Genomic DNA, 23,213 nt, shown 5'->3' with positions numbered 1-23,213 from the left:
AAGGTAGTCTGTAGGTAATTTGTGGAGCTTTTTTGTGTGTGTGGTTAGAATGAAGAGAATGTTTTTCATTCTGTCTTCTAACTGGCAATATATAGATTTTTTTTGGTTTTTTTGTGTTTTTTTGAGATGGAGTCTCTCTCTTCACTCTGTCTCCCAGGCTGGAGTGCAGTGGCGCGAATTTGACTCACTGTAACCTCCACCTCCTGGGTTCACGCCATTCTCCTGCTTCAGCCTCCCGAGTAGCTGGGACTACAGGCACCTGACACCATGCCCAGCTAATTTTTTTTTGTAGTTTTTAGTAGACACGGGGTTTCACCATGTTAGCCAGGATGGTCTCCATTTCCTGACCTCATGATCCACCCCCCTCGGCCTCCCAAAGTGCTGAGATTACAGGCGTGAGCCACTGTGCCCGGCCTAGAAGTTCTTAATTCATAGGTTGCAATTTTGTAGTTTTATATAAGCAACGAATATGTATAATAGAAAATATGATGAGAAATGAAGAAAATAAAAGTCATTTACAATCCAACCAAATGACTTGTGGATTTTGAGTTATGCCATTCTATACTTGTATTTATACAAAAATGAGACTCCATACTATATATTGCATTGTAACCCAGTTTTTCTCTTGACAATTTGTTAGCCACATGAGCAAGTCATTTGTTGTGCTGCACCTAACGCTGCACCTCTCCTGAACCAAGGAGGGGCATTGGCCTCTGTTAGAAGCTTCAGGGGCCTTTGCTTCTCTCTGGTTTTTTGTACCCCTCGAGATGAGAACTGACAATGTAGACTCAACTGGCTCATGGGTGGGTTAGCACATCCCCTCCTTCTGTCTTTCATTTCTAGTGGCCAGTGTGAGGTGGCAGGGACAATTCCCTGGGTAAAAACTGAGCTGTCCAGACCCCTGCACTCTGTTCTCCTGTTGTGGGCCCAGCCAGGCCTGGCCGAGACAGACAGCCATTGGGGTCCACAAGTTTCCTTGCTTACTGATTCCTTCTCCTAGTGTTTGAGAGGGGCAGAGTCAGCTCCCCACAGACTGAAATTGAGCCTTGGCTTTGGTGGAGTGAGAACAGGAAGCATCAGCGTGGAGACTCAGAGCAGGCCTCTGGCTCCCCTGGGCTGAGGATAGCCTCATCTGTGCAGCTTACCTGAGTGTGCACATCCCACGTGGGACCCGCGTGCCCTGGAGAGTCTGTGCCTCACAGGGATGCAGCTGTGGTCTGAGTCCTCTGGCCATAATACTGTTAGATGTCCAACCAACATCAAATTTTAAATACAGGAACATGTTGTTTGAAAATAATGACATTTCTGTGTACTTTTCAGAAGCCAGTGCTTTTATTTGTTTTGCATCTATCCAATTGGCAGGATACTCTAGGAAAAGGTTAAATAATCAGGATGACAGAGTGCGTGTGCCTGTGCCAAGGTTAAATAATCAGGACGACAGAGTGCCTGTGCCTGTGGCAGGGAGTTCTTCAGGCTTCTGTCACTGCTGCTGTTGGCTGGGTGTGGCAAAGAAGTGACTCTATTGGGACACTTTTCTTCTTTCTCTAGATAACAGTGTTTATTAGGGATGAGAGTTGGGTTAGTGAAATGTCTTTTTGATTGAGAGAATTCCGTGATTTTTCTCTGTAGACCTGCTAGTATGATGCTAGATGAAAACACTGTCTCACAATGTACCATAAAATTACCATAAACATTTATATCATAAAAGTACCTCATAGTTCCACATCACAACCAACTCCTTCATGGAGTGATAGTTTTAACACTCTAAGGATTCAACTTGTTAATAGTATTTTTAGTAATTTTGCATCTATACCCACAAATAAAATCAGGCTATAGTTTTGGTGTCATATTAGATTCTCACACAAAAACTGCAGTATTCTAGAAACCATTGCAAAACTCCTGTCTTCTCTGTGCCTGGGGATACTTTATACTGTAGGGGAATTATCTGTGCTTCAAAATTTTAACAGAACTCACTAGTAAAGCAATATAGAGAAGATTTATTGGAATTAAATAATGGTTTATAAAGATTAGAAAAATAATTTTAATTGGGAAAGTAAAATATCTCCTTTTAACAAATGCAAACAACATTGAAGTGGGTGAAGTTTTGAAAACTGAGAGTCCCAAATTCACCCTACAAAGGCAGCTTCCATATTTTAAACCCCATTGAGAAGGAAAAATTATGCCAATTCTCTTTTTATTATTTGTAGGTTTCATTTTATACCTACTAAAAAGTTTTTGCACTTACTTTAATTCTGTGTATAATGTGGATTTGAGTTACTAGTGTTCATTGACTTTGGTCCAAGAGACTTCCTTTAGTATTCCTTAAGACAAACTTATTAATTCTCTCGGTTTTGTTTATCTGAGAATGTCTTAATTTCTTTCTTTTTGACATTTGATCTTAGCCAAAAGGCTATGTTTTAAATTTTAACTAATTAATTAATGCTGGAGGGTACCAGAAAACCTGCTAGACAAATTCTAAAGAGCTGTAATACTTCTCTCTTTTTGAAAACATATTTTCTGGATACAGAATTCTTGGTTGGCAGTGTTTTCCTTCAGTGCCCTTGTAACAGGACGAGCCACAGACAAAACTCCTCAGACAACAGATTAAAGAAGGAAGAGGCTTTATTCAGCTGGGATCATCAACAGACTTGCATCTTAAGAACGGAGCTCTCCAAAGAAAGAGTTCCTGGCCCCTTTAAGGGCTTACAACTCTAAGGGGTCCACATGAAAGGGTCGTGATAGATTAAGAGCACATGTGGTTACAGTGAGGGGTTAATCTTTAGCCTCAGGTTTTTCAGCTTCTCCTTCTTTTCAGAGACAGGAGACAGTAGGAGAAATGGCCTCTCTCCTCATTCCCCGCTTTGAGAACCTTACTCACTAGGGAGTTCCCACTCTCATCTTCACTACCCAGGTCCTCCTGTCAGACAGCTGGTGGATACTGCTTTTTTATGAACTAAGGTGGTAATGAAGCCTCTTAGTAACTGGAGAAATATGGGTAACATACAGGGGAGCAACATGCAGGTTCCTAACACTTTTATCATTTCTATTAAAAGAGTTTTAAATCCTCCTAGAGCTGGAAACCATTTTCCAAAAAGGGATCCAGGATCAAACCCATGCCAAACATGCATGGGCACATGTGCCAGCTTTGTCGTGTCTCTAACTATCCTCATGCTTCAGCCATGTATGGACCAGTCAGCTTCTGAGGGTGACTGGAGCAGGGCTTGTCATCTTCTTCAGAGTCACTTTGCAGGTGTTGTCCGGGTTTAGTCTTGCCTCCTAGGTCTCAGGTGCTGCAGGTTTTACGTGGTTGTGGTGGATCCATGCTGGGATTCCCCCTACCTTTACAGCTGTGGGAGTGGTCAAGACAACACTCTCAGATCCTTTCCACTGTGGCCACAAGGAGGCTACATTCCAATGCTTGATCCACACCTGATCTCCTGAGGAGAAAGGGTGAACTTGAGATAATAAACTAAAGGGGCATCTCTCATTTACCCAGGCTGAAATTGTGTAATTTTCCTTAAAGCCTGTAGCTGTCACTGTAACTCAATTTCACCTAGCTCTCGAGGAGTGTCTGGGAGTCGCCGTAGTATGGCAGGGTGCCTATGATATAATATTTCATAAGGGGAATATCCTGTTCTTTTAGAAGGTGTACATCTAATCTCAAACAATACCATAGGGAGAGCTTGTACCCACTTTAATCCTGTTTGTTGACACACTTTCCCTAAACTATTTTTGATAGTCCGATTCATCCACTCCACCTTTCTGGAACTCTGTGGTCGGTAAGCAGTATGTAGTTTCCATGTGATCCTCAATACCTTTGCTGTCTTCTGTACCAAGTCAGCCACAAACACTGGCCCATTGTCTGAGCCAATTCAGAAAGGCAGTCCAAACCCAGGGATGAGATCTCAGAGAAGCACACAGGTTACTTCATGAGCTTTCTCAGTCCGTGTTGGATAGGTCTCCACCCACCCAGAGTATGTACACACTAGAACTAGCAAATACTTGTTACCTCCACATTTGGGCATCTCAGTGAAGTCTACTCGGAGATCTTCGAAGAAGGCTGCTCCATAAGCTTGTGTGCTGGGCAGCACTGTTGGACACTGCCTAGCATTGTGCTGCTGGCAGATGACACACTGCTGTGCCACCATTTTGGAAAGGGTTGACAGATGTGAGATGTAGAAGTACCAGCCCAACAACTTTTCAAGTGACTCTTGGCCTAGGTGGGTGGTCTTATGCACAGTCAGTATGACTGCGGCTCCTAGCAGCTGCGGCACAGCTATTCTTCCGTCCGATAACCAGATCCATCCCTTTTCTATCACCTGCCCTCCCTTTGCCTGGAGAAAGTCCTTCTCTTCTTTGGAATAAGTAGGTACAAGGTCAGGTGCCTGAGGGAGCAGGGAGGCTGTGACTGATGCCCGGTAGGGGGTGGATACTGCTTTTAGAGTCTCTGAGTCAGCTTGGGACTTCCCCAATGCAATCGAGGTGGAAGCTCACTGGTGTCCTCTGCAGTGCATGACTGCCACCTTTTGGGGCTTCCACACTGCCTCTAATAATTGCAGGACCTCTTGCTGATACTTTATGTCTTTTCCCCAAGAGCTCAACAGGCTTTTCTTTTTTTTTTGTTTTGTTTTGTTTTGTTTTTTGAGACGGAGTCTCGCTCTGTCACCCAGGCTGGAGTGCAGTGGCGTGATCTCGGCTCACTGCAAGCTCCGCCTCCTGGGTTTACGCCATTCTCCTGCCTCAGCCTCCTGAGTAGCTGGGACTACAGGCGCCCGCCACCGCGCCCGGCTAATTTTTTGTATTTTTAGTAGAGACGTGGTTTCACCGTGGTCTCGATCTCCTGACCTTGTGATCCGCCCGCCTCGGCCTCCCAAAGTGCTGGGATTACAGGCGTGAGCCACCGCGCCCGGCCAAGGTACAATGTTAGATTGTTTATTTGAAATATTTCTCTTTCTTGTTGTAGATGTTTGTTGCCATAAACTTCCTTCTGAGTACAGCTTTTGCTGTATCCTATAGGTTTTGGTATGTTTTTTATTTTCATTTCTTTCAAGAAATTTTTTTAATTTTCTTCTTAATTTCTTTATTGACTTCATGGTCATTCAGGAGCGTGTTAATTTCCAGGTGTTTTTTTAGTTTCAAAAGTTATTCTTGGTGCTGTTTTCTAGTTTCACTGTGGTCTGAGAAGACACTTGATATGATTTTTATTTTTAAAAAGTTATGGAGACTTGTTTTGTGACACATCATAGGGCCTATCCTGGAGAATGTTTTATGTGCTGATGAGAAGAATGTGTGTTCTGCAGCTGCTGGATAAAACGTTCTATAAATTTTTGTTAGGTCCATTTGGTCTATAGTACAGTTTAAGTCCAATGTTTATTTATTGATTTTCTGTCTCCACTGTCTGTCCAATGCTGAGAGTGGGGTACTGAAATCCCAAACAGTTACTATATTGGGATCTAGCTCTCCTGTTAGCTCAAACAATATTAGCTTTATATATCTGGGTTCTCTGGTGTTGGGAGCATCTATATTTACAACTGCTATATCCTCTTGCTGAGTTGAGCCTTTTGCCATTATTTAAACACCTAGTCTCTTTTAATTATTTTGTCTTAAAGTCTGCTTTATCTGTCATAAATACAGGTTCTCCTGTTCATTTTTTTTCATTTGCAAATAACATATTTTTTCATACTTTACTTTCCATCCACATATGTCTTCCAAGGTATAGTGAGTTTCTTATAGTCAGCATATAGTTGAGTCTTGTTTTTTTAATCCATTCAGCCATTCTAGATCTTTTAATCAGGGAATTTAAACTGTTCACATTCAAGGTTTTTATTGATAAGTGTAAACTTACTCAAGTCATTTTGTTAATTGTTTTGTTATCATTTTGCATATCCTTTTTTCCTTTCTTCCTCTCTTATTATCTTTGCAGTGTGGTGGGTTTTTGTAGTGATAAGATTTGATTTCTTTCTCATTCTCATTTGTGTATCTTATTTCCTAGTGATTTTCATTCTTTTGTGAGTTTTTATCATGGTGGTTAACATCCTTTCACTTCTAGATGTAGGACTCTCTTAAGCATTTCTTGTAGGGCTGAGCTAGTGATGATGAATTCCCTCAATGTTTGCTTGTCTAGAAAAGACTATTTCTCCTTCATTTCTGAAGGATAGATTTGCTGGCTATAATATTCTTGCCAGCCAGGTTTTTTTCCTTTAGCACTTTGAATGTAGCATCCCATTCTCTCCTGGCCTGCAAAGTTTCTGATGAAAAATCTACTGTTAGTCTTACTGACATTCCTTTATATATTACTCAACACTTTGGCTGTTTCTGGAAGTTTCTATTTCTCTTTGACTTCTGATAATCTGACTATACTGTGCCTTGGAGATAACCTTTTTATATTGAATCTATTTGGAGATATTTGAGCTTCTTGGATCTGGATGTTCATATCACTCCCCAGACTTGAGAAGTTTTCAGTTATTATTTCAATAAATGGGTTTTCTATCACTTTTTCCATGTCTTCATCTTCTTGACCGTCCATAAAGTGAATATTTGTTAGCATAATCTTGTCCCATAAGTTCCATAGGCTTTTTTCAAATTCATGTTGTTTCGTCTGAAAAGTTTATTTCAAAAGATCTGTCTTCTTCAAGGTCAGGAATTATTTCTGATGCTCAGTCTAGTCTATTGTGGAAGTTCTTGATTGTATTTCTGTTAATTGAATTCTTCAGTTATGAGACTTTTGTTTTGTTCATTTTATGACATCTCTTTGTTGAATTTCTCCTTCATATTAGGAATTGTTTTTCTGGTTTTGTTGAACTGTTTCTCTATATTGCCTTGTTTCTTGCTGAATTTCTGTAAGGTCATTATTTTGAATTACTTTTCAGGCATTTTATAGATTTTCTTTTTTTAGGGGTCTGCTACTAGAGAATTGTGTTCCCTTGAAGGTGTCATGTTTCCTTACAGTTTTGGGTATCTTTTCATGTTCCACATTGGTGTCTGCACATTTCACAGAATGGTTGCTTTCTTATAGAGTAGTTTTCATAGGGACTTTTTCCTGCAGATGTATCCTATAATGTTGGTTGGATAGGGTGTTTTGGCTTTGGTTCTGAGTGGGCACTGTAGTGTAGTCTCTGTAAGACTTCTACTGTGTTTAATGTCAGCAGTGTCTACAAACGCCTGAGTGGCTTAGATTGTTGGTGTTTTGGGGGGATATGGCATGGCTTTCCTTGGGGCAGAAGCTGCTGGGTGGGCCAGTCCATCCTTGAGCACAAAGGGGAATGGGGCATGCAGGCACATGGTGGCTCTGCCACTGGAATGGGTGGGGTAATCAGCATCATCAGGCCCTGGTGGAGGGGACATGTGGATGCTGGACAGCTCTGCTGCAGAAGTGAATGAGAAACAACAGTTTTTCTGCTGAAAGAAAAGATCTGTCATCCCTCAATCCTATATCTGGTGAAGCCATCTGCTGGGGTGATCAGACCCAACACAAGGCCATAGGGGGCTACACAGTCCAGAAGAGTCAAAGGAATGAGAAAAGACAGGTTAACAGTGCATAATGTGGATCCTGCAGGCCAATGCTAGTATGGAGGCAGTGAAGGCCCTGAGGTCAGGGAGCCCACACTATTTATTGGTGATCAAACAAAGAAGCAGGTGGTGAGGACCTGCGGATATGGGGGTAGAAAAGTAGCGGTGCATCAAGTGTGGCTGTGACAGTTTTGCATTTTCTTTGAAGTATATGGAACATGCTCTGCTACTTGAGATAATGGAGAACATGTTCTTGCAATTCAAGACACAATCAATTTACGATCCTGGGAGAGCAAGCAGCAAGGAGCCAGCAAGTTGGTGCACATTCTGAAGGCTACAAGGGATTTTAAGGCCTAAGCTGTGGATCCCATCAAAGCCACGAGTGGTTTTATGCCCTGAGCTTAGATTGTGGTGCTGCAGGGCAGCCTTCCACCCTTTGGCACAGAGTTTGGTGTTCCAAAGACCACGAGGGGGTTTAGACCCTGGAACCGGGACATGTTCCAAGACTCTTTTACATTACGACAGACAAGCTAGTCCTGCTTCAGCTCTTCTACCAACATGCCTCCCTTTTCTTTTTTGCAAAACCGCAACAGCTATCATTGCTTGTTCTCAGCAGGTGCTTTCTGTCCAGAGGTGGCTTCCACATCTGCAGACTAAAAGGAGACAGCACAAGCACATAATTATTAGAACAAAGTTTACAAGTGTAGAGTTTCCAATGGTCTTAATCCATTTAAGAGGATTGATTGCAGACAACCCATTGGCTGCCTTGTGTAAAATATCAGTTCCAGGGAGCAGGGCTAAGTGAGCCTGAGAGGCTTCAAAAACCTGCTCTTCAGTTTTACAATATTGAAGGTGAGATTTTCCTCTCTGCCCTCTAGATGACATTTAATTCTTTCCCATTGCTTTTCTGTCTCATTGTAACTATGAGGAGTAATGCAAAAATCGGATGTATTCCAATCACATTGCATTTGAATTCTAGTTTCTAAACTTAGGATGTGATCTCCCAGCGAAATTACTGTCTGACAGAGATCATTAATTTGACTATCTTTTGATCTATTTGGTCTTGAGAGTTCCACAATTTCATATAATTATTTTGCCATTTATCAACAAATTCAACAGTTTGCACAGATGAGTGTAAAGCCACACCCGCTACTACAGCAGTAGTGGTAACAGCAATGAGGCCAATTGTAGCAAATATAAGAGTAACTATGAATCTTTTTGAATGGGATAGGAATTTTTAAAGGATCTCACTTACAATATGAGTAGATGGTGATGCCTCCCATGATCTACTTAGAGACACAAGTATCCAAACTTTTTCTCTGTCACTAATTAACAAGATAGTTTGATTCTCATCAAAGGTTGAGTTAATGCAAGTGAACAAGTGACATTCAGGGCATGTGATAGAATGGGTATTTATGTCAAGAGTAACATTTCCTATTGCTAACATAAAAGGTGGCTGGACACAACTTTGAATACAAAAGGTCTCCCAAAGAGAGGACTGCCAGCATGGACCCCTTTAAGTTACTGTTTTTTGTTTGTTCTGTATTCTGAGGGTGTCCTCTGCCATCTGCACCAGTTTCTTGATTTGTCCCCATGTTGGAGGATATGCGAGTTTTAGTCTTTTCCTTTGTCTCTGAGATGTTCATTTGCACCATCACTCGTATAGGGAGCTCTGGCTCTTCCCAGAGTCCTCTCTTCCTGGTGTGGCTCATGATAGATCTTCAGATGTCTGGTGGGCACCCACACAGGTAACTGATTGTCACCTGAAGAGACACAAGCAAATCCTCTTCCCCACGTAATTATTTTTACTTTTTCCCAGGTTTTTGTATATGCATCCATCCACCATGTATCTCATCCAGCGTTTTTATTTTCCTTTTATTCTGTCAGATGTTGTTCAGCTGCAATCATGGGTTGATCTTTTTGTAAATTAAAAAAATTTAATGTTAATAAAGCTGAGTGCAATAGCATATGCAGTGTTTTACATTCCTGATTTCCCCCTTTTGTTTTTGTATTTGAGTTTTTAAGATATGATTAGCTCTTTTAACTACTGCTTGACCTTGTGAGATTTACAAATACCTGTAGTGTGAATAATATTTCACTGTTATAAAAACATAGCCATGGCTTTGCTGCAATACCCTGGGCCATTATCAGTTTTGATTTTTTCTGGGATTCTCACAACTGCAAAGCAAGATAAAAGATGTCTTTAAACATGAGCTTTAGCCTCTCATTTGATATGTGGCCCAGATAAAATGTGAATAAGTATCTACTGAAACATGAACAAAGGACAATTTTCCAAAGGCAGAAGCATATGTTACATCCATCTGCCAGACGGAATTTGGAGATAAGCCTCTAGGGTTAACTCCTGCTCCTTGATGTGGTAGATGTAAAACTTGACAGGCAGAGCAATGTTGTACAATTTCCTTAGCCTGTTTCCATGACAAATTATATATTTTTCTCAGACCTGCAGCATTAAGATGTGTTAAATAATGGAATGTTTGTGCATCATCAAAAGCTGCAGAAACCAGTGCATCTGCCCTTTCATTAAGCTTAGTTAAAGGGCCAGGGAGGTTAGTATGTGCCCTTATATGAGTAATATAGAAAGGCAAATGTCTTTCACTGTTTGTTTTAAAAAATGAAATAAAATATTAAGCTGTTCATCAGTTACATTGTGAATTAAAGCACACAACGTTTTGTGTGGCTTCCACCATATAAGCTGAATCAGAAACATTATTAACTGACTGTTTAAAAGATTTCAATACTGTAATTACAGCCATAAGCTCAGCCCTCTGAGTGGAAGTCAAGTCAGTTTGAAAAACTTGCTGTTGAGGTCCTGCAAATGAGACTTATCCATTACTAGACCCACCAGTAAAGGCAGTAATGACCCCTTCAATAGGGGCTTTTTGAGTAATGGAAGGCAATATCCATGATGCCCATTTTAGAAACTGGAAGATTTCAGATGTAGGATAATGATTATCAAGAATGCCAATAAAACCAGCCAAATTAACTTGCCATTCCTGGGAATTAATATGTTTGCTCAATTTATCGTTTGTTTAATGGAACTATAATTTGATTTGGATCATATCCCATTAATTTTGTTGTGTGCAGCCTTGCTTGTCCTACAAGTACAGCAATTTGATCTAAGTACAGGGTGAGCCTTTTAGTTGTATTGTGAGGTAGAAAGCGCCACTCAACCAGATCATTCTGTTGAACAATAAAACTCCTGTAGATGTTTAGTAGGAAAAACTAAAAACTGTAATGGCTGCATAGGGTCAATTCGTTTCAATTGTGCTTGCTGAATTTTTTCTTCAATAAATTGAAGTTCCTCTAAAGCCTCTTTGGTCAGAGAGCATTTACTGTTTAAGTTAGAATCACCTTGTAAGGAAGAAAAAAGATGAGACCTTACATAGGTAGGAATGCCTAAAGTTGGATGAATCCAACTAAAGTCTCCTAATAACTTTTGAAAGTGATTTAAAGTTTTAAAACTATCTCTTCGAATGTGAACGTTTTGAGGCTTCATATAACTTTGTTCTACTTTCACTCCTAAATATTGAAAAGGAGTAGAAGTTTGGATTTATCAGGGGCTATGATTAATCCTGCTGCAGTCACAGCCTTTTCCGTTTGTAGTGCAGCATTAATTCCTCCCTAGTTTCAGCTGCACATAAAATATCATCCATGTCATGGATAATACAGCATTTTTAAAATTGTTCTCTAGCATAATAGCTTTTCTGACATAAGTTTGACAAATAGTTGGGCTATTTAACATGCCTTGTGGTAACACTTTCCAATGGTATCTCTCTGCTGGTTCTTTGTTATTTATGGCAGGAATGGTAAAAGCAAATTTTTCATAATCTTGGGTAGGTAAAGGAATGGTAAAGAAGCAATCTTTTAAATCTATCACTATGAGAAGGCAGTATCTAGGAATGATAGTTGGAGAGGGCAGTCCTGGGTGTAGCGTGACCATGGGTTGAATTAACAGCATTAACAGCCCTTAAATCTGTTAACATTCTCCATTTACCTGATTTTTCCTTAATAACAAACACAGAATTCCAATGAGATAAAATAGGCTCTATGTGTCCCTTTTGCAATTGATCCTGCACCAATTCTTTTAAAGCCTCCAGTGTTTCCTGTTTCAGCGGCCATTGCTCCACCCAAACTCATTTGGCAGTTAACCAAACAAGAGGAATGGGAGCCAGAGGATCAGCAATGGCCACTCCTAAAAATGATACCCTAATCCAATTTGATCTTTGCCCTTTTAATTCTAAAGATTCTGGTTGGCCATTTTCATTTTTTTCCCTAGTCCCTTTCCTGGGAGGTATCCCATTTTTCTCATTTGTTTACTGTTATTACTATACTGATCCATAGAAATAGATATTTCAGCACCATATTGTCGTAATCAGTCTCTACCCCATAGATTGACAGGAATAGGAGTAATAATAGGTTGAATTGTCCCTTCCTGGCCATCTGGCCCTTGGCATGGCAAAATTAAAGAACTTTGAAAAACTTCTGAGACAGTCACTACACCAACAATACCCACTGAAGCCTCTTCTTTGGGCCACTGTTGGGGCCATTGATTTAAACAATAATAAAGACATCAGCTCTAGTATCCGCTAATCCTTCAAAGTCTTTACCTTGAATGGTTACTGTAAAAATAGGTCTTTTGTCAGACAGTTGATTAACTCAATAGACAGCCTTTCCTGCTGGATCCATACTACCAAAGCTTCCTGTTCTTCTTACTGTACTACTTCCTAGCTTTGCATAAGGTAGTAGTAATAACTGATCAATTCTTTCTCCTGGTGAAGCAGACCACGGAGTTGAGGAACTAATAACTAATTGAATTTCTCTGGTATAATCAGAATCAATTATTCCTGTATGTACAGTGACACCTCTTAAATTTAAACTAGACCTTCTGTTGGAGTTATCAGACCCAATACCAGGCTGTGGGGGCTACAAAGTCTGGCAGAGTCAAAGGAATGAGAAAAGACAGGTTAAGAATGCATAAGGTGGGTCCAGGGGTCCAATGCTAGTATGGAAGCTGTGAAGTCCCCGGGCTCTGGGAGCCCACACTATTTATTGGTGATCAAAGAAGCAGGTGGTGAGGACGTGCAGACGTGGGGGTAAACAGGTGAGGACATGAGGACAAGGGGGTAGAAAGGGAGTGGTGCATCAAGCATAGCTGTGACAGTTTAGCATTTTATTTGACACGTATGTAATATGCTCTGCTACCTGAAATAATGGAGAACATGTTTATGAGCCTGGGAGTGCAAGCAGCAAGGAGCCAGCAAGTTGGCGCACACTCCAGAGGCCACGAGGGGTTTTATGGCCTGACCCCTGGAGTCCATCCAAGCCACAAGGGGTTGTATGCCCTGGGCTTAGATTGTGGTGCTGCAGGGCAGTCTTCCACCCTTTGGCACAGAACTTGGTGTTCCAAAGGCCACAAGGGGTTTCAGACCCTGGACCCCAGACATCTTCCAAGACTCTTTTACATTATGACAGACAAGCCAGTCCTGCCTCAGCTCTTCTACCTACATGTCTCCCTTTTCTTTTTTGCAAAACCACCATAGGTATCATTGCTTGTTCTTGGCGGTGGCTTTCCCTCCAGAGGTGGCTTCTGCATCTACAGACTATATAAAGACAAGACAACACAGATTAAAAGCACAATCATCATTGAAATAACAGAGCCTCTAAGTGTCTTGATCCATTTTAATGGGTTAATAGCTGCTAATCCATCTACATCTCCTTCAAGCACTTCAGTTCCTGACATTAGTGTCACATGTGCCTGCGAGTCTTGAAATACTTGTTCCTTCAGTTTTGCAATATCCAAAGATAAATTTTCAGTATGACCTTTTAAATGTCTCTTATCTTTTTCCCATTCATGCTCTGTTTCATTATACAGATGAGGAGTAATGCAAAAATCAGGGGTATTCCAATCACATTGTAACTGCATTCTATATTCTAAATTAACTACACGATCTCCTAGCCACATTACAGTTTGTTGGACTTGATTAGCTGATCATTAACTTGATCAGCTAGTTTCTGGTCGATGTTAGTTTGGGAATTCCACAGCAGAGTAGAATTTTTCTGCCAATTATTTACATAGTCTGCTGTTTGTACTGTAGAATGCAAAGCAACTCCAGCTACTGCTGCAGTAGCTGTGACAGCAATCAATTCCATAATGATTAAAATTAAAGTAGCAATGAAACACCAAGAGCACCTCAAAATCTTCCAAAGAATTTCAGTAATAATATGCACAGGAGGAGAAGATTCCCAAGGACAGGAAAGCTTTACAGGTATCCATACTCCTTCTTGGGCTCTTACCACGAAAATAGAATGATCAGTATTAGACAAGGAAGAATTCACACAAGTAAACAATCTACATTCTTGAGAAGTCACATGATGATTAGGGAGATCAAGTTTTAAATCACCCACTACAATTAGGAAAGGCAGACGGACACAACTCTGTATCCAGAGTGAATCATTATGACTCAATTCTAATATGTAATTAGGATTATATTGGGTCAGCTTAGTATATGTCCCTTCCCAAATCTTTATCTTTTTTAGTGCCATTAATATTTCCCACAACTCCTTATGTTTAACTCCTACAGCAGAACATATCATTTGTGGATGAGGTACCACTATACCACCATATGCTCAAATAATGGGATCTCTTGCTGTACTTCTTATGGTGTCCACTATTTGATCCTTTTGTTTAGATGTAGGGTGACAATTACCTACAGTTTGAGAGGTGAGCCCCATCAATGCATCTTTAGGGGACCATCAACAATAACTCCATATGAATCATTGTATCACCTCTGCTCTCCATGTGATACAATCTTCCCAAGCAAATGTCTTCATTTTTTCTGACCATGTCCAATCCACTTTACAGATAGCTTTTTGAGGGCAGTAAACTTCAGTTACAGGAGCATAATCATTGTGATAAATACTAAGACCAGAAAGCATATGAAATTGTGCCATGCAGATGTTAAGTTCAGACACTATCGCCAGCAAAGATTGATGACTGGGAGGTAAGCACCCATTGGCTTTTCCCAAGCAAATAAATAAATGCTCAAATCCCAACGGATATTCATAATTGTTTCTTCCTCTTGAGGGTGAGACAGGCCTCTATCATCAGTAGAACCAGGCATCCGAAAAGTATCATTAGTGTATACTTCCACTGGGAGGTCTAACCATGTTACTAGCCATAAAAGTGGTTTAAAAGGAACATATGCCCAATAAGTATAATTGTTTTTTGTTTCAGCAGTTACTGAGGGAATACTTACAATGACCATGAGAACAGACATCATAGCTACCATTAAATTATTAGTTGTTTTTGGTCTGTTCTGTGCTCCGAGGTTGACCTCTGCCATCTGCGCCAGCTTCTTGATTTGGCCCCATGTTGGAGGATACGCCTGGTTAGTATTCTTGGTCTTTTCCTTTGTCTATGAGATGTTCATTCACACCATCACTCGTATAGGGAGCTCTGGCACTTCCCAGAGTCCTCTCTTCCTGGTGTGGCTCATGATGGATCTTCAGATGTTTGGTGGGCACCCACTCAGGCAACTGATTGTCACCTGGAGAGACACAAGCAAATCCTCTTCCCCATGTAATTATTTTTCCTTTTTCCCAGCTTTTTGCATATGCATCCCTCCACCATATATCTTGTCCAGCCTTTTATTTTCCTTTTATCCTGTCAGACGTTGTTCAGCTGCAGTCATGGGTTGATCTTTTTGTAAATTTAAAACATTTAATGTTAATAAAGCTAAATGTAATTGCATATATGGGGAGTTATATGTCTGATTTCCCCCTTTTTGTTTTTGTATTTGAGTTTTTCAGGTACAATTAGCTCTTTTAACTATTGTTGTCCTTGTGAGTTACATAGAATTCCTGTAGTATGGGTAATATTCCACTGCTGAAAAATGCAGTCATGGCTTTATTGCAATACCCTGGGCCATTATCAGTTTTTATTTTTTCTGGAATTCCCATAACTGCAAAGCAAGATAAAAAGATGTCTTTTAACATGACCTGTAGCTTCCCGTTTGACATGAGGCCCAGATAAAATGTGAATAAGTATCTACTGAAACATGAACAAAGGATGATTTTCCAAAGGTGGAAACGTGTTACATTCATCTGCCACATGGAATTCAGAGATAAACCTCTAGGGTTAACTCCTGCTCCTTGATGTGGTAGATGTAAAACTTGACAGAACAACTTCCTTAGCCTGCTTCCATGATAAATTATATATTTTGCTCAGGCCTGCAGCATTAAGTTGGGTTAAAGAATGGAATGTCTGTGCATCATCAAAAGCTGCAGAAACCAGTGCATCCACCCTTTGATTAAGTTTAGTCAAAGGGTCTGGGAGGTTAGCATGTGCTCTTATGTGAGTAATATAGACAGGGGAATTACTTTGTTGTACTGCTTGCTATAAATAATGAAATAAAGATTAAGTTGTTCATTAGTCACATTGCAAATTAAAGCACATTCAATATTTTGTGTGGCTTATACCACATAAGCTGAATCAGAAACAATTATTAACTGGCTGTTTAAAGGTTTTTAATACCATAATTACAGCCATAAGTTCAGCCCGTTGAGCAGAAGTAAAGTCAGTTTGAAAAACTTGTTGCTGAGGTTCTACATATGAGTCTTTTCCATTACCAGACCCATCAGGAAAAACAGTAACGGCCCCTTCAATAGGGGCTTTTTGAGTAATGGAAGGCAATATCCATGATGTTAATTTAAGAAATTGGAATATTTTGGATTTGGGATAATGTCTATCAAGAACACCAATAAAACCAGACAAATTCACTTGCCATTCCTGGGAATTAATATAAACTTGCTGAATTTGTTGTTTGTTTAATGAAACTATAATTTGATTTGGATCATATCCTATTAACTTTGTTGTGTGCAGCTTTGCTTGTCCTACTAGTATAGCAATTTGATCTAAGTAAAGGGTGAGCCTTTTAGTTGTATTGTGAGGTAGAAAAAGCTACTCAACCAGATCATTCTGTTGAACATAACTCCTGTAGGTGAATGTTTAGTAGGAAAAACTAAAAACTGTAATGGCTGCATAGGGTCAATTCGTTTCACTTGTGCTTTTTCTTCAATTAATTGAAGTTCTTCTGATACTTCTTTGGATAAAGAGTGTTTACTGTTAAGATCAGAATCACCTCGTAAGATAGAAAAGAGGTGAGACAGCATAAGTAGGAATGTCTAATGTGGGTTGAACCCAATTAGTATCTCCTAAAAATTTCTGAAAACCATTTAGAGTTTTTAAATTATCTCTTCGAATTTGAACATTTTGAGGCTCAATATAACTTTGTTCTACCTTCATTCCTAAATATTGACAGGGAGTAGAAGCTTGGATTTTATCAGGAGCTATGATTAACCCTGCTGCTGTTACAGCCTTTTCTAATTGTTTGTAGCATAGCATTAATTCCTCCCTAGTTTCAGTTGCACATAAAATACCATCCATGTAATGGATAATATAACATTTTAAAAATTGTTGTCTAACTGCCTTAATAGCTTTTCTGACATAAGTTTGACAAATAGTTGGGCTATTTAACATGCCTTCTGGTAATACTTTCCAATGGTATCTGTCCACTGTTTCTTTGTTATTTACAACAGGATCAATAAAAGCAAATTTTTCATAATCTTGGGTAGCTAAAGGAATGGTAAAGAAACAGTCTTTTAAGTCTATCACTATGAGAGGCCAGTATCTAGGAATCATAGTTGGGGAGGGTGGTCCTGGTTGCAGCATGCCCATGGGTTGAATTACAGCATTAACAGCCTTTAAATCTATTAACATTCTCCATTTACCTGATTTTTTCTTAACAACAAACACAGGAAAATTCCAAGTAGAGAAGGTAGGCTCTGTGTGTCCCTTTTGCAATTGTTGCTGCACCAATTCTTTAAAAGCCTCCAGTTCCTTCTGTTTCAGTGGCCTCTGCTCCATCCAAACTCATTTGGCAGTTAACCAAACAAGAGGAATGGGAGCCAGAGGATCAGCAATGGCCACTCCTAAAAATGATACCCTAATCCAGTTTGATCTGCTTGCCCTAAAGCAAGGTTCTAAAGGTTCTGCTTGGCCATTTTCATTTTTTCCTAGTACTTTCCCCAGGAGATATCCCATTTTTCTCATCATTTGCTTACTGTTATTACTATACTGATCAATAGGAATAGATATTTAAGCACCACCTTGTTGTAGTAAGTCTCTTCCCTATAGATTGACAGGAATAGGTGTAAATGGGTTGAATTGTCCCTTCTCGGCCATCTGACCCTTGGCATGGCAAAATTAAAGAACTTTGAAAAACTTCTGAGGCAGTCTCTATGAAAACAATACCCATTGAAGCCTTTCTTTGGGCCATTGTTGGGGCCACTGATTTAAAGCAATAATAGAGACATCAGCTCCAGTGTCTACTAATCCTTCAAAGTCTTTACCTTGAATGGTTACTGTAGAAATAGGTCTTTTGTCAGACAGTTGATTAACCCAATAGACAGCCTTTCCTGCTGGATCTGTACTAGCAAAGCCTCCTGTTCTTTTTACTGTACTATGTCCTAGCTTTGTGTAAGGTAGTGGTAATAACCGAGAAATTTCTTCTCCTGGGGAAGCAGACCACGGAGTTGAGGAACTAATAACTAATTGGATTTCTCTGGTATAATCAGAATCAATTATTCCTGTATGTACAGTGACACCTCTTAATTTTAAACTAGACCTTGCAAGCAACAGACCATTACTGAGGGTAAAGAGCCCCTAACTCCTTTGGGAACTTTCTTTGGTGGCTCCCCAGGATGTAAGGAAACAGGAACTGTGCTGCAAAGATCTGCAGCAGCACTGCCTGCTGTGGCAGGGGACAAAATTGTTATATGTTTGTAAAGGCACTGGCTGTGCCGGATTCACCTCTGTTGAGGGACCTGAGGCGGGCCCCTCTTCCCATTTCCCAAAAGAGATTGCCCATCTTTGCTAAATTTAGAACGACAATGATTTGCCCAGTGATTGCCCTGCTTGCACCAGGGGCACATACTGGGATGTTTTTGTTGCTTACTGGTAGTATCCCTTGCCTATTGACTTCCTTTTTCACATTCCTTTTGTGTATGTCCAAATTGCCCACAATTAAAACAAGAGCCTGAGAAACAGGGCATATTTTTTTCCCCTTTAATCCAGCCACAGCTTGAGCTAACAGTAGCCTTATGTAAATTACCCCCAATGCCATCACAAACCTTAATATATTCAGACAAATGAGCTTCCCTCTCATAGGTCTAATATCAGCTTGACACTCTGCATTGGCTTATCACAGGCAAGGAGCTGTATTCCAACATCTTGAGCTGTTTTGTCAGTTATAACTTTATGTACAGTCTCTTGGAGCCGAGCAATAAAATCAGTATATGTTCCTTTAGGTCCTTGTCAGACAGAACTGAAAGAAGGATATTTTTCTCCTGTAACATTTATTCTCTCCCATGCCCATAGGCACACAGTGCGTAACTGAACAATGGCAACATTCTCCATTTCTGCTTGATTTTCTAATTGACCCCAATTAGGTCTAACTCCCATTAGCTGATCAAAAGAAACAGGTACAGGTGGCTGTGCTTGTGTGTTTTCTCTTGCCTGGGTTTGAGCTTTGTCAGCCCATCAGGTTTTAAACTACAAGTACTGAATGAAGTGAGAACAGATTTTGTTAAAGTAGCCCACTCATATGGCATTCACCTATTATCAAGAGCCACATTTTTAACAAAGTCTGCACAAAAGGAGAATTTGGCCCATATTGACTAATGGCTTGTTTGAATTCTTTTAACAGTTTAAAAGGAAAAGTGACCCAATTAGCTGTATTTTGTCCTCCTTGTTGGATTATAGTAACTGGAAATTGCCATGCTTCTAGGTCTCCCTCGGCTCTAGCTTTTTGAATAGAATTTTGTGTAGCACCACCAATTGCTCCATGCTTTAATATTTTAACTATAGGAGCAGTAAGTTTTACAGCTAATTCATTTTCTCGCCCATTAGGGGGAGAGGGAGGAGGTGGCCATTCACTTAATTCAGCAGGTGGAGCCGACGGGCTACTAAAAATATACCTTTTTCAGTTTCCGTTTCTTTTCATTAATTTCCTCTGGCTCCTGTTCCTCACATTCAGAATCTGAAGTTAGTTTTTTACACTCATCTGCTTCTTCCTCATCTGAATCTGCCTCATCATCTGTTTGAAATGGCTCAGGAGCTGCCTTTATCAATGCCCACACTAACCAAACAGGAAATGGAATTTTCGCTCCTTCTTTACATGCCTTTTTAAAATCTCTGCCAATTCTTTCCCATTCACCCAACTCCATAGTCTCTTGTTCTGGGAACCATGCACAAAACTGTTCTACCCTACTAAAGAGTTTTGATAAATTCTGAGCACTAATGTTCACTCCCCTTCTCCATAATAAATACCTTAGAAAATTTAAATAAGCAGAATGTTTGCTTTCAATTTGTCCCATTGTTACCCTGGTTCTTCTGAGCACCCAGCTTGCCCACCTAGCTTCTTTCAGTCATCCTCAGGTGTCCTCTGATGATGCGTCCTCCGCTTCCACATGCTCTAGCATTCCTTCACCAGGTTCTTTGTAGCCCCACATTGGGCGCCAGGAATACTGGCATGATCAGACCCAACACCAGGCCGTGGGGGCTACACAGTCCGGAAGAATCAAAGGAATGAGAAAAGGCAGCTTAAGAGTGCATAATGTGGGTCCTGCAGGCCAACGCTAGTATGGAGGCAGTGAAGGCCCTGAGCTCTGGGAGCCCACACTATTTACTGGTGATCAAACAAAGCAGGTGGTGAGGATGTGCAGATGTGGGGATAGACAGGAGTTCGAGACCTGCCTGGGTAATATAGCGAGACCCCGTTCTCCACAAAAAGGAAAAAAAAAAAAAAAAAAAAAAAGACAAAAAAAAAAAAAAAAAGAAAGGTAGTGGTGCATCTAGTGTAGCTGTGACAGTTTAGCATTTTCTTTGAAGCATATGGAACAAGCTCTGCTACTTGAGATAATAGAGAGCATGTTCTTCCAACTCAAGATACAATCAATTTATGATCCTGGGAAAGCAAGAAGCAAGGAGCCAGCAAGTCTGGACACACTCCAGAGGCCACGAGAGGTTTGACGCCCTGAGTCCTGGATTCCATCCAAGTCATGAGGGTGCCACGAGGGGGTTTAGACCCTGGACCCAGGACATTTCCAAGATTCTTTTACATCATGACAGACAAGCTAGTCCTGTCTCGGCTCTTCTACCAACACCATCCTACTGGAATGAAGGGAAAAATAAAGATATTCTCAGATGAAGGAGAACTAACAGAATGTGTTGCTAGCAGACTTACCCCTTAAGAATGGCTAAAGAAATCCCTCCAAACAGAAATAAAATGAAAACAGAAAGAACATGAAAACAGCAAGATGGAGTTTTCATAAAGGAAAATAATGAAATCAGTAAAAGGAGAAGTATAAATGATAGAATATTCTTCACCTTATGAGTTTCTGTAACCATGTTTTATGTTTGAAGCTAAAGTTCTAATACTACCTTACATGATATTCAATGTATACAGAGGAAATACCCAGAACAATTACATTTTTTCTAAGTGGGAAGGTAAAGGAAGCTGTATTAGTCGGAGTTCTCCAGAGGGACAGACTGATAGGATCTATGTATATATGAAAGGGGGTTTATTAGGGAAAATTGGCTCAAGTGATCAAAAGGAAAAGTCCCATGACCGGCCCTCTGCAAGCTAAGGAAATAAGCCAGCAATCGCTCAGTTCAAGTCCAAAAGCCTCAAAAGCAGGGAAGCTGAAAGTGCAGCCTTCAGTCTGTGGCCAAAGGCCCAACAGGCCCCTGCAAACCACTGGTGTTTAAGTCCAAGAGTCCAAATGCCAAAGAACCTGGAGGCTGATGTCCAAGGGCAGGAGGAATAGAAGGAAGTATCCAGCATGAAGAGAAAGATGAAAGCCAGAAGACTCAGCAAGCCAGCTTATCCTACCTTCTACTGCCTGCTTTGTTCTAGCTGCACTAGCAGCCGATTGGATGGTATCCACCCATATTGAGGGTGGGTCTTCCACTCCCAGTCCACTGACTCCAATGTCAATCTCCTCTGGGAACGCCCTCACAGACACACCCAGAAACAATATTTTACCAGCTATCTAGGCATCCTTCAATCCAATCAAGCTGACACCTGATTTTAACCATCAGAGAACCTAAATGTGATTAATATTTCTATACTTCATTCAAACTGGTAAAACATCAATAGCAGTAAGCTGTGAAAGTTACATTTGTATATAGTAATAGCTACAGCAATCAATAAAATTATGAAAAATAATATACTCGAATATGTAAAAAATGCATCAAAATTGAACTCTATGTCCACATAACCCACAGGCTGATAAGAGAGAAAAGAAAAAGAGGCATAAGAAATAATGCAAACAGATAGAAAACAAAAAGTAAAATGGCAGTCTTAAGCCCTAACATATCAATGATTACTTTTTTTTAACACGATCTCACTGTGTTGCCCAGTCTGGAGTACAGTGGCACAATCATGGCTCACTACAACTTTGAACTCCTGGGCTCAAGCAATCCTCCCACATCAGCGTCTCAAGTAGCTGGGTCAACAAGGCTCATGCCACCCTGCCTGGCTAATTTTTTTCATTTTTTGTAGAGACAGGGTCTTGTTATGTCTCTACAAAAGGGTGGTAGTTTGAGACTGGTCTCAAACTCCTGGCCTCAAGCAATCCTCCTGCCTCAGCCTCCTAAAGTGCTGGGATTACAGGCATTAGCCACTATGTCTGGCCTCAATAATTTAAATATAAGTGGTCTAAATACACAAATTAAAAGGGAGATATTGGCAGCATGAATTTTTAAAACAGCAAAATATGTGTTGTTTACAAGAAACTCTCTGCCAACATGACATAGGTATGTTGAAAGTAAAAGGATGTAAAAAAAAAAAAAATGCTAACACAAAAAGCACAAGTGGATATATTAATATGAGAAAAGATTTCAGACAGAAGAAAAGCAGTAGAGAGAAAAAGACATTACACAATGATAAAAGTTGCAATCCCCCAAAAATGTAAAGCCATCCTAAAGGTGTATGCACCAAAACACAGAGCTTTAATGTAAATGAAGCAAAAACTGAGAGAACTAAACGGAGAAATAGACATATATGCAATTTTAGTTGGAGATTTCAACATCCCACTCACAGTAATTGATAGACCTACTAGACAAAAAGTCAGCAAGGATTTAGAAGGATTAAACACACCATCTTCAGCCAGTAAGACCTAACTAAGGTTTATAAAACTCCTCATACAACAAGAGCATAATACACATTCATTTCACGCATACATGGTTCATCAAAATGACTTTCTATATCTTAGGTCTTAAAACAGTTAAAAAAAAAGAAATCATACAGAGTGTGTTTTCTGATTATAAAGGAATGAAACAAGAAATCAGTAACAGAAACACAGAAAAAAAATCTCCAAACACTTGGAAATTAAACACCCTTCTAAATAATCTACAAGTCAAAGGAAATAATCCATGGTCTCAAATGAAACTTTAAAATCACAGAACTGAATGAAAATGAAAACATAGCGCATCAAAATTTGTGGGGTGCAGTTACAGTAACACTGAGAGGAAATTTACAGCACTACAAGTTTACCAAGAGGAAAGACCTCAAATCAATCATCCAAATTCCTATCTCAAAAAGCACTAAAAAATAAATAGC

General features: G+C 40.1%; 1 pseudogene; it reads right to left on the bottom strand.

The window, feature by feature from the left end:
• Positions 1-2,445: 2,445 nt before the first annotated feature.
• On the bottom strand, positions 2,446-2,494 carry LOC114675451 (U7 small nuclear RNA; annotated as a pseudogene).
• Positions 2,495-23,213: the final 20,719 nt, after the last annotated feature.

This window comes from Macaca mulatta, chromosome 9 (genome assembly GCF_049350105.2).
Source record: "Macaca mulatta isolate MMU2019108-1 chromosome 9, T2T-MMU8v2.0, whole genome shotgun sequence".
In the NCBI taxonomy this organism is placed as follows: domain Eukaryota; kingdom Metazoa; phylum Chordata; class Mammalia; order Primates; family Cercopithecidae; genus Macaca; species Macaca mulatta.
The sequence above is the reverse complement of the archived record's forward strand: the minus strand, read 5'-3'. Positions and strand labels throughout refer to the sequence as shown.